This window comes from Plectropomus leopardus, chromosome 12 (assembly GCF_008729295.1).
Source record: "Plectropomus leopardus isolate mb chromosome 12, YSFRI_Pleo_2.0, whole genome shotgun sequence".
NCBI classification, from domain to species: Eukaryota; Metazoa; Chordata; class Actinopteri; order Perciformes; family Serranidae; genus Plectropomus; species Plectropomus leopardus.
The window spans coordinates 2,806,973-2,823,115 of record NC_056474.1 but is presented as its reverse complement, the minus strand read 5'-3'; the positions used below and the strand labels follow the sequence as shown (position 1 = coordinate 2,823,115).

Genomic DNA, 16,143 nt, shown 5'->3' with positions numbered 1-16,143 from the left:
GACCAACACGGTTCATGACCCACAGGTATGATGTGTTACCTTTGGAACGAGCAGCAGGCCCAGAGTCACAGTCACAGTCAGATGAGTGTGAGCAAAGAACAACATGAGCATCCAGTCAGGGTGCAGCCCCGGCACCAAGGAGAACCTGCAGAAAGGGACAAACATCTGTTCATTTACCAGCACTTTATTAAAGTTAATATTTGAAAGACAGGTAAACAGAGCACTTGGTATGTTCATGAGATACGCTCAGGCACATTAAAAGCAGCCTTTGTGTGGACGAGAACAAAATGTACAACCCTGAAGCACTCTCCACTTCGAAACCTGTAAACAGAAACATAAAAGGCAAAACGAAGGGTAAATTATAAAAGTAGCAGTTTATTGGAACCAATACACTGCTCCATCTAAAGGTTGTGAAGGATTTCTTCACCCACGCTTAGTTGTGAGTGACATGTAGTTATTTTGTGCTGAGGCAAGATGCACTTTGAATAGACCTGCTTCACACTGTAGAGTCACAGGTGGCTGCCAAAATTTACCTTAGAATACAAAACATGTTTTTAGAAGAATGTCCTTCCCCTTGTTAGTACAAACAGCCAATACTGTTTACTGTTTAAAAGCTGTATATTGTGTGTTTGGTTGTGTGCAGGTTCAAACACGTATGTATGTACACATATTATGTTTAATATTTAGGAATATGAATGTATGTGTAGGCTATATGTGTAGATTCAGTAGGATAAAACAGTGTGTATGTTCATGTATGTATATGATATGTGTGTGTATGTATTTGAGAATGTGTGTGTGTAAATATGCAGGTGTATGCATATATGTTAGAGATGAAGTTCAGAAATTAACTGATTAGCTAAGAAGTGGTAGGAAATAATAACCTTATACCTCCTTCTTCTTCTTTTCGAACATTTCTTGTTGCTTATTTGAATCTATTTGTTGAGTTTAAGTTATCATCCTTTTTGTTATTGCCATTTTGTTTTATTTTTATGTATAAATGTATTTTTATGTATATTATGTGTAGTATAAAGTGTTGCAGGAAAGAGTCCTAAAACCCGGAAATGAGTTATCCTTTTATCAATCCTGGTTCCTATGTTCTAAAGTCAATGGGTTTTTTTGAATGAAAAGGGGTCTTTGGCTGAAAATAAATACCTCCCTGTGAACTCCTAAGCTTTAATGTTGCTTAATAAATGGCATTTGCTAACAAATAAATCAGACTACAGGACGTCATCACTCCGAAAAACAGCTTTACAGCCTCGTCATAGTGGCAATTTTCCTTGAGTTAAGAACCGTCCACACCAAGAACGAAAACTATAACCATACTTTAAAAAAAAAAAAAACGGTGGAGTCCACGCTACATCTACAACAACAACCAAAATTGGGAGCAATTTCATGAACGATACAAATACTAACAGCCCATCATCTTATTTAGACATCACTTCTAACATAGATTCTCACATCTAATTTGCACCACAAAATGTCTGTTTTCATGTTGAAAAACATGTATGAAGCTGGGGACTATTTTTTTTATCCCTGTGAATTTAGTTATCAATAATTGATAAGTCCTCCTGACTGTACCAGACTCTGGCCAGAAGATGGTGGTGTTAACTGGAATAAGGAGATGAAGATGAAAGAAATAAATCCTAGACACCACCTTAAAATTATGATTTATAAGCTACATAACAAACCTTGAATTTAGATCTAAATCCTCTGAATTTAAAGTGTTCAATCTGGGTGTCATCAGTACATTTCAGGGCCATTTTTCTACAAAATGAAGTTTCAGGAGAGCTAACAATATTGACTTCTTAATTGTAGCTAATTGTTGTCATTTAGGATTTAGGAACAACTTTTAGCTTGGTATAATCACTTAATCACGGACTTTAACGGCTATTCTTGTAATAGTGTTTAATTCTCCCATTTCCTGTTGTCTGGAAAATTTTGTGAATCTATATCTGTCTAGTTTTCTGTTTCTCCTCAACCTCCTCAAAATATACAACAGTAGCAGCTCATCAACATCCATTTTTAGCGGAGTGCGTAGCGCGTTCTCTGCGCCACTGTTTACAGAACGTTATTGTCTATCATTGTGTATGCTCACATCGTTATCATAATCATTATGGTAATGGTTATTAGTGATTGGTGTGGATAGCCCTTGATACCTGGATTCTTTAAAGTGAAAATATTGTATACATATCCTCAAAAAAGATTATCCCAGATGATTGTATAATGAAACTTAATGTAGAATATAGACTGGTGTGATTTTGTACATTCCTCACTGACTGATGACTTTAAAATTAACTATATTGCTGTTATGTTAAAGTTTGATTTATAGTTTGTTCACCATCTACCAGCCTGAAAGCTTCTTGACACACTCTGGTAGGCAGAGGATTAAGTATGTGTCCCCTTTTGAAACATAAAAAAAAAAAAAAAAACTATTGCGTTTTTCCAATCATTATTTAATCATTAATCATCCATTTGCTTCTGCTTCACCTTATTCATTATTTCATTTCATTTAAACCATCTGTTGCTGATATTTTTTAATTTCATAGCAATTTGTCACATCGTTTAAAAAAAGAAAGTGCCGCATATTAAAGAAAAAAGTTTAAAGACCCAAGCAAAGATGTTGTTTTCTGCGAACATCAGCAAAACACCAAATCAAATAATTTTGCACAAAGGAATCGTGTCCCATTTCTGTCACCACTGAGTCAATCCAGACACGAGCAGAATCTATGTCAAAGCTCACAGCAGCAACTTTAGTAGCTGCTGGTTTCTTTTAAACATTTGTCATCATTCCCATTATTGTAGCACTTTTGAATCACAGTTTGTATTGTATTCAGGAACAGCAGCACAGGTAATAATCGCTCCAATTATTGCTGCAGAACGTGTACACAAAAAAGTACACAAAAGCCTAAGTGGGCTTTGATGAGCGGCTGCATTTTGGCAAAATCCAGACACCATGACAGATAAATCAATGCAATCATTAGGAAGTAACAAGCTGAGGGTTATATTGTGCAAAATCAGTGAAAAGATTCCTCTGTGCCAAAATGCTCCAGTGTATATGTGTGAATCTCTGTGTGTGAGTACTTGTGTTTGCCACATAGTGAGGACCACAACACATTTTTTACTCAAGTGGGGACATTTTGGTCAGTCCTCACTTCTTCATAGGGCTGTTTGAGGGTTAAGATTAGGTTTTGAGGTTCAGGTTAGAATTAGGACCCTGAAACACCAAGCCTGGGGTTGGCACTTGGTTAATATCGGGCTGTTGATGAGTGTCTGGCGCCTTGGTGTTTTGATGGTCTGTCCCACACACGACATTAGTTATCCTCATGTTCAAGTTCAGCTCAGTGCACGAGAAGAGAAACATGAGAGAGGAAAGTAGGGTCCCTGAAAGTCTGAGGTTCAAATCATAAGTCAGAGTCCCCTCAGTTGGCTGAGATCGCTTCAAGTTGAGGAGACTTTTTTTTGTTTTTGGTTGTTTGTAGTGTACTTCTGGGAACATTCTCGCCTGCAAATTTATTTGCAGAGTGAGCAGCTTTCACGCTGCTCTTTGCTACAAACAGCAGCGGTCATGAAGGCAGCTGCCTGTAAAAAGAGAAGATTCGGTGGTCAGGCTCCAAGTTAATCTCTGCCTCCTGCTGAGAAGTAATGAATTTATAGCTCACAGCAACTAAATATGACACAGTCTCTGGCTTTTGTTTGATATCTAGTGTCTGCAAAAAAATGTTGTCGCTCATCATTAGGATGGTTGGCTTGGCTACTATGTCACATTAATTTCACTGTCTTACTGATTGTCCCATTGAGCATTGATCATACTTTTAAACTCTATATGTTAGAAAAAAAGGAACACATAACCAAATATTCATAATAAACAGCCAAATTCAATTTGACTGATATAATTCTGTAATTCGGGTACAGCCCTAAAGAAAAGACAACAAGTGGCTAAAGTCAAGAGTGTGTGAGATAAAAAAAAAAAAAAAAAAGTTATTAAACTAGTTATAAGTTGTTTTTTTAATTTACTCTTTTTTAGCTATTGAGCTCTTTAGCTAAAACAGTTTGTAACTGTCTTATTATTTGCTCGTGCTAAACGGTTAAGTAGCATCTTGGATTTGTTCTGTTGATCTTTCAGTTTTAATATTTCTTTTTCATGATGGATACAGACTACTACTGCCTGCTGGTATAGAGCGTTACATATGCTCATGCATATGCAAAACGTACATGCTCGCCGGCTTTTGGCTGTAGTGTTTGCAGTGTGTTCAGAGGCCACTTTTTGGCTGGGAGACAGGCGACACGAGGCAATGCAACGGTCGGCCTTTGTTGCCACTAATTGTTTGATGTCACTTTGGTATCTTTAGGTTAAGGTTAGAGTAAGGGGCTACGGGATGCTTTATATCAATGAAGGTCCCCACAAAGACAGAAGCACAAGGATGTCTGTGTGAGAGATGTTTTCTCATTGTTTGTCAAAGATCCACCAAGGTGGCTGAGAGGTTGTTGGTCCTTTGTCATCACTCCCACTAATCACATTCACATTCATAATTCACATTGGATATCCAAAATCACAGTGTGTGTGCGTGTTTTCATCAACCCTACGACACATACACACACACACACACACACACACACACACACACACACACAAGTCCAGCCTTATCTCTGGGCCGCAGCGGCAGACCGACTCTGTCAGCTCACCAAAGAAATGCCTCTCTTTTTTTTTCCCTCAGCAAGCGAGAACAGCTTGATTTATAACAGTTTCGCAGCACTGATGAAGGTGTACCCATCGGACTTTTCAGTTTCTCAACAGATTAAAAGAATGTGATCTTTTTCTTTTTATCCAACTGAGCACAATAGGCCACTGCCAAAATGAAAGAATATTCAATCACCAACAGTTTTATCGGCGAAAGTGTGACAAATGGAATTTTTTGCCCCAGGCGCCTGCGGGCGGACTTAAAAAAACACCTGACCGGTTTTATTCCCGCTGCAACAGGACTGACAAAGTATTCGTTGCTTTAGGAGTCTTTTAAAAATTTGTATTACCGCCAGTTTGTGTTTTTTCAACTCAGTCAAAACCCACATTCAGACATGGGCACATTAAAAAACAGCTTTAACTGTAAATAAGCTCCTTCCAGGCACATAGGAAAGCAGAGTTTTCAGAATTCAGAGTCGAATCGGATTTTACAGTTCAACACCATGATTCAATCGTTTACAATATCATTCACAGGTGAGGCAGTAATGCATTCTTCCAAATCTCCCACATGCATTTAATGCTAAACAATTAAGTTTTTCTTTTTCCAAACACCTCATCTGTGTTACTACCAAACATGACTATAAGATTTACATGTACTGTAAGACACATGAAAGGATGTGTTGTGCATTTCAATCATGTTTCAAGTCTCTGCAAGCTGATTTTCTTGCAGCACAAACATGAAAAAGCTGCCTGAAGGTAGAAAAATCACATTCATCAAAGCAGCCTCAGGTCTCCTTTGCAAAGCATCTGACAAAAGTTTTCAGATGTGTGATAAAACGAGTGCATCCAAAAAATGTTTAAGACAATGAGCTTAATCTTGAATCAAACTAAACTTGTAAAACTTTGTAGCCCAGGCTGTTGCTGCATTGTTTTGTGTAAGACATGACACATGATGGAAAACAATGGCAGCAGATGAATATAATCTTTTTGGGCTAAAAAAGCTCAAAACACAAAATTGGGTTTTTATCACATTTCATTTTTGTCATGGAAAAAGTATTGGCAAACAGTTGCCTAATTATACATCTTGCAGAAATGTGGGACCATTATCTTTCATTTTGAATCATATTTCTACCCACCAGTCAGTCCCTCCAGGAATTCTCGGGCTTGTTTTTGTGATTATTGCGGCCAAAAATTCCTACTCTGACATCAGCTTTTCTAAAAAACTGCAATGCATGTTGTAATATAACCTATCTATAATAATCATGATATGTTGCATTGTAAGAGCCAATAATCGCATTAAATTAAATTAAAAATGCAGCAGGAGCTACAGGAGCTGTTGTTGCACCACATAACTCCTTACTTAAAAAGTTGAGTGGATCATCTGCAAGTTTTCAATTAACAATTCCTCCGTGAAATTGTGGACTATCACCTCCCAAAAATCCCTCATACTAATGCAGACTGACAATATGGTTAGGTTTAGGCAAACAAGACACACAAAAAACACACATCGAAACGGGAAGTGAACTTCAGACTCCCACATGAAAATCAGTTGTTTGTGAGACCCATCCACCTACCTGCCCTGTAAGCACACTCGCGGTCCTTATATTATGTCATTACGGCAGCATTATTATCTGACGCTGTGCTTTAGGGTTTTATGCCCATGTGACCGGTTCTGTCAAGTGACATCACCCATGCCAGTTGCATGTGGACGCACCCTGTGCTGTCCGGCTGTCCGCGGCCTACAATAACGGCACTACCGGTTCTGTCTGAGTATGTTCTCATATAACGATGTATGGCGGTGTTCCCGTTGGGTGTGGAAAGTGGCTTTTGGCATCACACTCGTACGCCAAAAAGCACTGACAGAGCAAACATATTTGAAGAGTTCAGATTGAGAACGGGCTGAAAATACTTGATTGTCAAATTAACGTTAAGGCTGATATTTAGTCTCCTTTTAGCTCTATTTTTGGTCTCCACCAACTCCTAGGCTAAATATTAAGTGGCTGTTTAGCTGCTAAATGCTCCACTATCCTCACAAGCTATGACGACTACACAAACAAAAACACACTGAAAGGTTGTCTGAGTACGTAACGTTATTCACCACCTGTGACAGAAAGGCATACAGTCAGTTACAGGAGTTTATTTTGGGGATCCGGCACAGTAAATCTGTGCTGCGTTTCTGCCAGGGAAGACATTTTTTATTAACCTCCTTTGCACTGGCTCACCCAGGCGCTCTGCTGACACTGTTCATTTCCCTGATGAAGGAGGCGGGTGAACTCGCTGCCTTTCATCTGACATGTTCAGCTCTTGTAAAGCCCTGCACTAACACGCAAATATTCCTATGATTTTGATTAAACAACAGCTCGTGCAGCAAGAAGCGGAGAAGTCGTCTGAGCCCCGTGCCACCGTTCACACTACTTCCTCATTACTGTCACAAAGAGGATTTCATCGTTTCACAGTCTTAGCTCCGTCTCAGGTCTCTATTATGTCTTTTCCTGTCCCCTCTCTCAGTCAGCATACAATACAATTTAGCCGAATCACTTCTGACCACACATCTTTTACCTTTCACACCCTCTCGACTCTGTTTCACCCCGTTTTCCTCACCCACCTGATGATGTGGAAGATAGCCGATATGAGGAGCTCATTGTAGATGGCCACCGCCATGTAACGTGGCTCGTGGAAGGCCGAGGGCACGGTGCGGACAGCGTAGCAGAGGTACACCCCCCACAGCAGGAACAGGAACTCCGCTAAACAAAAGAAAGAAAAAAAGATCACAACGAGAGGACTGATTTAAAGTCTTTCTTGTGTTTAATTTAATTTTAATAATTAGGTCTTTAAATAAGTCTCTGTATACCCCTCAAGCTGGGACAAGCCTATAAAATCCATAAAGTAGTATTTTTTTTTGTAGTATAAAATGCCTCCACTGAGGCTGTAAACTTGTGTCTTTTTTCAAACTCAATCTAAAGTTTTAACATTAAACTTTTTAAGAAAACGCACTAATTTGTTTTCTTTCTGAGGGTGAGATGAGAGGATCGATAACACTATCGTGTCTCTGAGTGAGCTGGGAGGCGATTTGTTTAGCGTTGCATAAAGACGGGAAGCTGGGGGACACAGCTAGCCTGGCTCTCTCCAAACTTACAAAAAACACCCACTAGCACCATTAAAGCTCAATAATTAAAAATCTGTATCTCCTTTGTTTAATTCATACACAATGGCAATGTACAAATGAAAATATCTGCCCAGCAAACAAAAAAGCAGTTGGTAGGCACTTAGTTTACTGCAGGGCTCTGTACAGGCACGACGATGGTACCAGACTGTGACAAGAAGGCTCTGAACTTTGCTTTTAATTGTTTATTATAACTTTCTGTATGGATTTAACAAATGAGACAGACGTTAAAGTCAATTTTTGAGTCCATTTTCCCTCCAAGCGTAGCAACTATCAACAAGACAGGACACACTGCACTGTGTTTTTCACTGTTACCTTGGTTGTTCCCACATCTGCTGTTACTGCTGGTTATAGTGACAATAGCAAAGAATGACACTGATATTCTTTGGAAACTGATAACTGATAGCTACCTGGAAAACAAAAGCCCTATCCTCTTCCTGTGTTGGCTCAGCAATGGTTGACATCTTTTGTGCCGAAAGTTTAGACTTTCTGGTTTTTAACTTGTTTTAATTGACTTGTTGTTGTTTTACATTGCTTTATGATAATTTATGATTTTTTAAAAATATATATATTATTTTCTTTACTGGTATTCTGATGTATTCTGATTGTTTTATGTTTTTTATCGTGTACTCAGGTCTCTCTTGAGACCAAAAATCAATCAATCAAAATTAAGCTTTTTTTGAACAAATAAATACACATTTTTTTCATGTTAAAATAGCATTATATTTGGTGACGAGCGCGTTATGACATGTTTTAGACTTGAAACTCAGAGTTTAGACCTTGGGACTTGACTTGGAACTTGTCTGTCTTGACTCAGGACCTAAGCACTAAAAGACTTGAGACTTTCTTGTGACTTGAAAATCAATGACTTGGTCCCACCACTGTCAGACAGAACCGAATAGTGAAACGAGGCTTATAGGGAACCAAACTACACACTGATTGTTCTACAGCCACTAAATTGTGTAATCAACACTTAGTTATAAGTTTATTTCGACTTTAAAAAGTGAGCTTTAATGGTGCTGGTAGGCAGTTTGACCTCTGGATGGAGCCAGGCTAGTCGTTCCCACATGTTTACAGTCTTTATGCTAAGCTAATCACCTCCAGGCTCCAGCTTCGCACAGACATCAAAGTGGCATCAATCTCCTCATCTCAGTCTCAGAAAGATATCTATCCCCCCAAATGTTGAGCTATTCCTCTGAGCATTGAATTCGTCTCTGTTTTATTTACATGCTAAATGAGAGCAGCACTGTTGCTCTGACTCATACTGAAAATCTGCAAAACTGAGATGCAGAGTCACTGAGGAAGTACGCAGTTAATCAACACAAACAAGAAGTTGGAAGAAGTTGTTCCTCCATCTTTGACCCCGCTTTGACGCCGGCTGCTGGTAGCGCTCACGGCAATAATGTAGATTCAAATTAAGCAGCTCCAAATTTAGCAACAGTTCCTTGTGTTTGTGGTGTTTTCCCAGAGTGAGGCAGCTGCTTCCCCAACAGTGAGATGACACCTCTCCTGCTATCGTCTAATCGCACCAAGGTCACACGGCCCGCCTGCTGTTCACAGGGAAGATGTATTTTGTTCATATACTGTGCAATATATGTGCACAGAGAGCTCATTATCATCTCACCGGTATAATGACATTTTAAAGAACTGCAAAAAAAAATCAATATTAATTATCTTGGCTGTTATGAAGAGGATTCCTTTAGGGTCACTGCATTTTGGAGGTGTGAAATTATGTCTTGAAGCAAATCTAATTGAATTTAAATTTGGTGTACACTCTTATAAATAAAGGTGCTTATTAAAATCTTTGTTAACACTTTCTATGAAGAACACATCTATAATGCACTGTAAGATAAGATAAGATACTATGAGGTACTTTAAAAAATAGTTACAAATATAAAAATATTGAATAGTAAAAAAACAAGGTGCAAAAATAGCACATAAAATTACAAGGTGCAACAACTCAACAGTCGAGAAAAATATAAAACTAGAAAAAAAAGAAAAGAAAAATATGTACAAACAAATATATATAGCTATTGCACATGGACAGCATTCATAGTGAATTATAATGCACTCATAATACTTTATGACTACATTCATAAACACACATAATGATGCACTATATCATTTATGATGGTCATAAACCATTATAAATGTGACTTATAATGATTGATAAGTGACAAGAATCTTACAGAAGCTCTCAGCTAGTTAAAAACTAGCGGGTGACTGATGGGTCCTTATGTCACCCGTCAGGGGGAGAGTTTATTGGTCCGGTTCGATGCAGTACACTCTGGTAGTTGAAGGTTTTCTACATTTTGGGCAAAAACATCGCCTTTTCTCTGTTTTCTCTGGTCATTTATCACCAATTTTAAAAGTATCTGTGTCTTTATATTGAGAGACAGCCTAATTTTATGAGATAACCATCTTTCTAGCAATGAAACACTTCTTTAATGGAACTTTTAGTTTTACAAAGAACCGTTAAAAAAATGTTCAAAAATAGCAACTGGTTTTGGGCTGAACCTCAGCCCTTCAGGAAGAACCCTTTGGGAGCCCCTCTTTGAACAAAGAGATGATGCCTCTTTTACTGGAAAAAAGTTTCATGTTTTCAGATTAAAAATCCTTTCAGTTGTTACAACACTGCGTATAAAAATTCCAAATGAGCATCTCCAAGTCAAATCGAGCTATATGAGCTTGTTGTTATGTTTGCAGACAGCAAAGAGCTCCAAGAACCCTGCCAAGGACTGTGTTGGCATATGAGCCCATAAAGTCTTTACGGTGATTACAGTCCATTAATATTCATGAATGGGCCTCGTCTATAAATCATCACTAATTACTTGGTACTTAGCCCCTGAATCAGGATGCATGGAGAGCTGCTTGCAAGAGGGAAAGGATAACAATTCCCACTAACGCAGATTAATTGCGGATTCAAATGAAATGCTTATTGTTGACATTGTCAATACTGTTTTGGTTCAACTCTGCTTTGTTTTGTGTTTCCAGACAAAATGGGATGATTTATTTCTTTTTTTTCAGACCAACATGTGTTCCTTTGTCAGCATTATAACAAAACAAGCAAAAACACACAAAAAAAGCAATTAGATTAATTTTCACAAGCATGACATGCTCTGTTGAAATCCTCCTCGGCAGCTTCGCAGGGAGCTTCCTGTCCTTCAGTGTAGCCTCGACACACCACCGTGTTCTCACTGGCTGTCACAGCGAACAGCGGGGATCCCTCGTTTTCTATTTCGTCTTGAGCGCACACACAAATCCACACCGACACGCACGGATGTAAAAAACTCAAAACTCAGGGACTGCTGTGTTCTACGTGTTTCATCCCATTTACTGCGTTTGTGGGAAGCTGTCACGGCACAAACATGCCGTCACTTCCTCTGAAGATGCAGCGCTCCTCTGTCGCCTCTCCAGAGTGTCCTTAGCTGTCCTCCCTCTTCTTCTTCTTCTTCTTCTCTTCCTCTCAAGTCCTCCCTCCCTCCCCAGCTGGTGGAAAACTCTCTCTGCATCGTTTCCCACATCCCTCCGAGCTTCATACTTCACAGGCTGCACTCTTCTTTTTTCACTGCCACTTCTGTCTCTCTCTCTCTCTCTCTGTGTCTGCCTGTCCGTCAGTTTTCAGAGGCAGACCGAGCTTCTCTTAGGGAGCCATCCTTTGCCTCTTTCCAAACAGGATTAGTCTCCCCTGCTGTCAGACTGGCTTCAGTGAGGTGCCCATCACTGCCTCCTGCTTCAAGAGTCTGTCATTAGGAAGCTACTGTAACACACACACACACACACACACACACACACACACCACACACACACACACACACGCACGCGCACACACACACACACACACACACACCACACACACACACACACACACACACACACACACACACACACACACACACACACACACACACACACACACACACACACACACACACACACACACACGGCCCTCTGGGTTCTCACCAGACACATGAGGGACAAAACCTAAAACTTCTCACCAAAACAACCACAGTTAATGCCTGTTAGCGTGACAGAGGAGCTGGGTGTTGCTACTCAATACCTATCAACTGAGATGACTCAAAACTAAGTAGTATCATAACTTCTCCTGTCAAACAATAGCTGATAAATATGGTAAAAAAAAAAAAAGTTTAATGCTTTCATATGACTGGCTCACCACTGCAGCAGCTACGGCCCGTACCAGGGGCAGTGTTTTCCCTACAATGTGCACCACAGGGCCAAAACATTTGCGAGGTTTGCGTAGGACGCCACAGTACCCTGTATTTTTTCCCCTTAGGAGGCAGAAATCATGACCCACCCTACTCTGCCTCTGATTGGCTAGTACTCTGTGCCTTCGTCAGCTTTCTCACCAAAATTAGCTTTCAAACATGGATAAACTCCTTAAAGACTGCATTCACACTGCCAGTTAACACCACACCAGTCTGTCTTTCTGTCAGCTGTCGGTAAGTGTGTGTGTGTGTGTGTGTGTGTGTGTGTGTGTGTGTGTGTGTGTGTGTGTGTGTGTGTGTGTGGGTTGTATTTTTGGTGTATCCATGCGACATGACAGACAGGCAGGAGAACAGGTGAAGAGCAGCAGGAACAGAGGTCTTTGAAAACTTTTCAGCGGTTTATTTTCTTTATATATCTCTTACTTATTCAGTCTCTCTTTCAAACTGCAGATGTATTTGGATCTGTGTTTTAGCTGTTTAGGTGGACACGGACAGTAATTATTGACGGCACGTTATTGCATCCCACTGGCCGGGGAGCTAAAATTACCGTGTTTACCCGGGAATTGTGTTCCCATAAATGCCGACTGGAGCTCGACTGCAGATTTTTTTGACTGGGGTGTGAATGCCGATCACATGCCTTCTGATTGCATTAACAATCCAGATGTTAGCAGGTTTTTTGTGCAGTGCGAATGAGCTTTTAGAGACAGGGCAGTGTGTTTATGTGTGAGTTCTTGAGCAAAAGCATTAGAGTGCTTGATTATCAGTGAATGCATCAGAGTATACGGAGCAGAGCAGAAAAACGCGTCTTTGCCTAGCAGCAAATGTGCGGTTTAAATCACAAGTTACGGTCAATAAATGCTGCTGCTTCTCAAGATCAAGTGGAGCAAACGTGTTGCTGCTGGTTTAAGTAAAGGAAGTTAACCCCGAAGTTACTTCAGCTCTGGAGGTAAACAAATCTCCGCTGTGCTCGCTGACTACGGTCGGGGAACTGAAACAGTAAAAGTTATCAACTGGTTAGGTTTAAAAAATAATCGTTTTTCGAGATTTTCCAAAGTGCCTGGATTAAACCCTGATGGTTAATTGAGTCATTTTGCCTCGATTGTGTGATGCTCAAAACAATTTATCAACCATTTTAGCGCGAAAATCATACACTGAAGCCGCAGCGAGGGAGAGGCTCGCAGGAAGTCACAGACACAATGGCAGCGAATCCTGTCAATTTTCAAAATAAAACACTGTGCAGGTGGTTTTGCTTTATTAAATCAACTAGGGCGAACTATAACATATGAACAAGTGCACGTGTCAACAGTGTTTTTGCCAGAAAAGGGGATTGCAGGTTTAAATTCCTGCAGCAGGGAATCAAAAGAAAGGTGGGGTAAAGTTGCAGTAGGAAAAAATGCAACAAATTTACATTAAAAGTTATTTAGTGAAGCAATTTGTTTCACTTGAGTTTAATAATGGCTACAGATTGTGGCAAGTCACCGCCTTCTCTATTATTCTTATTTTATTCTGTGATAGATTATCGTCCAGTTAAACTAGATGAGGTTGTCCTTTGGAGAGTCCTTAAGGACAACACTTGAGGTGAAGCGCTGTAGAAATAACTCAGAGACTTGGTGGCACCTCCTGCCCTCTGGAGGTGTTCTGCTTTAATGCTGGTGGCAGCCCAACACACTGTACGAGCAGAGTACTCCATCTTGTTTATCAGAGCATCCCATTGTTACTTTTATGCCCAGCACCATCCATTAAACTGTGTGAGCAAACCCCATCAGGGAGAGAGAGGTGAATCAAACAATGGACGCTATCATCAAAATTCACAACTGCATCCATTTAACCTCCAGTTCAGAGCAGGGGTTCTTAAAAGTGCTGCTTGGAGGGCAGGCCACTGAATAAACAGGACTATTACGGCACAATAATGTCTTCTGCTGAGCGGGCGGAGTGTTGTGGAGGGTTTTATGCCTCCCTTAAAGCGGTGGCTCTATTTATCTTCAACACGAAACCCGTCAAAGAAGAGGAGTTTATCACATTTATACGAGATTCACCGGCCCGTACCTATTTATTTCTGTCTGACATGATTTGTCACTTCAACTACAATGGACGCATTGTGCTTAAGACCCGCTGCAAATTTCAAGATGCAGTTTAAAGACTTCAAACAGTCCCTTTTATTTATGTGCAATCTATTTGCTGTCAATGCCATCAGCTTCTATCAAGCATCGGAAAGGTCTGCACTGTCAAAAACAAATGAGTCAGATATGGTGCAGCTGTTGAAAACTCAGTTCTGTGATTTCTTTTTGCCATCCTGTATCCGTCAGCTGGTTCCCATTAACCCTCGAACTGCACAGATTGAAATTGCGACAATAAAATACACCTAATGGAAACATGTCAATTTCGAAAAAACTCACAAAAAGTTTTTATGCTCCCATGAGGTGGTATTTCAGGCAATCTGAAAAAGCCATATTTTTCAAAACTGCAATGGAAACACTTTTTTGGCTTTTATACATCACAGGATGCTATGGCTATACGCTCGTCTGCAGGAGCTGGCTCCCTCAGGCATGACGCAGCAGGAGCTACAAGACGTGTTATTGCATCACATAACTCTTCAAAAGCTGAGTGGATCATCCAGAAGTTTTGAATCCACAATGCCTCTGTGAAATCGTGAACTATCACCTCCCAGCAATCCCTCATACGTGGCGGCTCCCACATAAAAGGAGCTTAAGTCGCACTCGATTGGAAATAATGACGGCTGGTGTGGCGGCTGCAACAGAAATAAACCTGCTAATGTTTTAAGCATCCATCGCCATACTTCTTGGAATTTTATTGCAAGAGGAGAAGTTGCATAACCTCAGTCAGGGGAACTGCAGTCATCTCGCAATTTTGTTTTATCGACATCTCGAAAATATCTGCAAATCTGTCGTGGAAACCCACCTACTGTGACCACACTTTCACTAGAGCCTCAAGACGTTAAAGCCTCTGGGAACCCAAACCACCAAAAACTAGCCAAGCTAGTATGTAATTTAGAGTCTTAAATGTATATCTAAAAATTCAGGTGAAAATCGATTGTTTTTTGAAGGAGGGTAGTTGTACATACATCACGTAGATGCAAGGCTATAAAAAAAAAAACCAGTGTACATTAGGGAAAAAAATAACAACTGCACACTTAATTCATGCCACACTATTTTTTTCAAGACATGTTGATCCTTCTTAGATCTTCATCAGGTCAAAGTGCAAACTCTAGTGCCATCTATTTTCAATTATATTGGAGAAAAGGCAAGTGTGATAAACAGCACTACAGGTAAGAGGAAAAATGTGTTGAAAAAATGTGTTGATTTTGAACTATCCCTTTAAGTAGAAACTAGAATCAAAACACTTGTTTCTTATTCTGTAAACACAGATAACACACACACACACACACACACACACACACACACACACACACACACACACACACACACACACACACTTACCGACACCCATCATGTAGTCCCATCGATCCAGCAGGCACATGCTGAACTGCAGCCCCTCCGGGGTGAGGCCCGCGGCGATCAGGGCGCGGCTCAGCTCGGGGTTCTGGCACACGGCGGACGTCCAGGCCACCAGGAACCACAGCACCACCAGCAGGATCACCACCAGCAGCCGCAGCACCCGCCAGCTGGTCATGTAAGGCGTCCTCTGGGCCGTGCGGGACAGGAACACCTTTAACACCCTGAGAGAGGGAGCAGAGAGAGGACAGCAGGAGGCTGAGCGCTCGAGACAGCTGGGTGAGATCATGATGAGCAGCGCAGGTGAGTGAGAGATGCTCCCGCTGCGATTGGCAGCTCACGCCCCCGGCTGCTGCTCTCACTAACATGCTCACTTGAATTAAGAGGATCAGAGAGGAAAAGGCTCTGTTGTTTCAATCATTCATGTTGGTTGAATTCATGTGGTAATGTCTCCTGTGCTGAGAGAGGAAATAAACGAGGGGCAGGAACCCGTCTGAGAGGAGAACAAGGTTATTCTGCTTTTGACATTTTAACAACTCAAGAGTTTTTTATGGGTGTCAGTTTTTTAGTTTTTCAGTTTGGATTCGGTCCAATGAATAGGAC

The 16,143-nt window shown here is 40.6% G+C and overlaps 1 pseudogene; it reads right to left on the bottom strand.

The window, feature by feature from the left end:
- Positions 1-16,143, bottom strand: part of LOC121951701 — an 88,785-nt pseudogene that overhangs the window by 9,302 nt on the left and 63,340 nt on the right.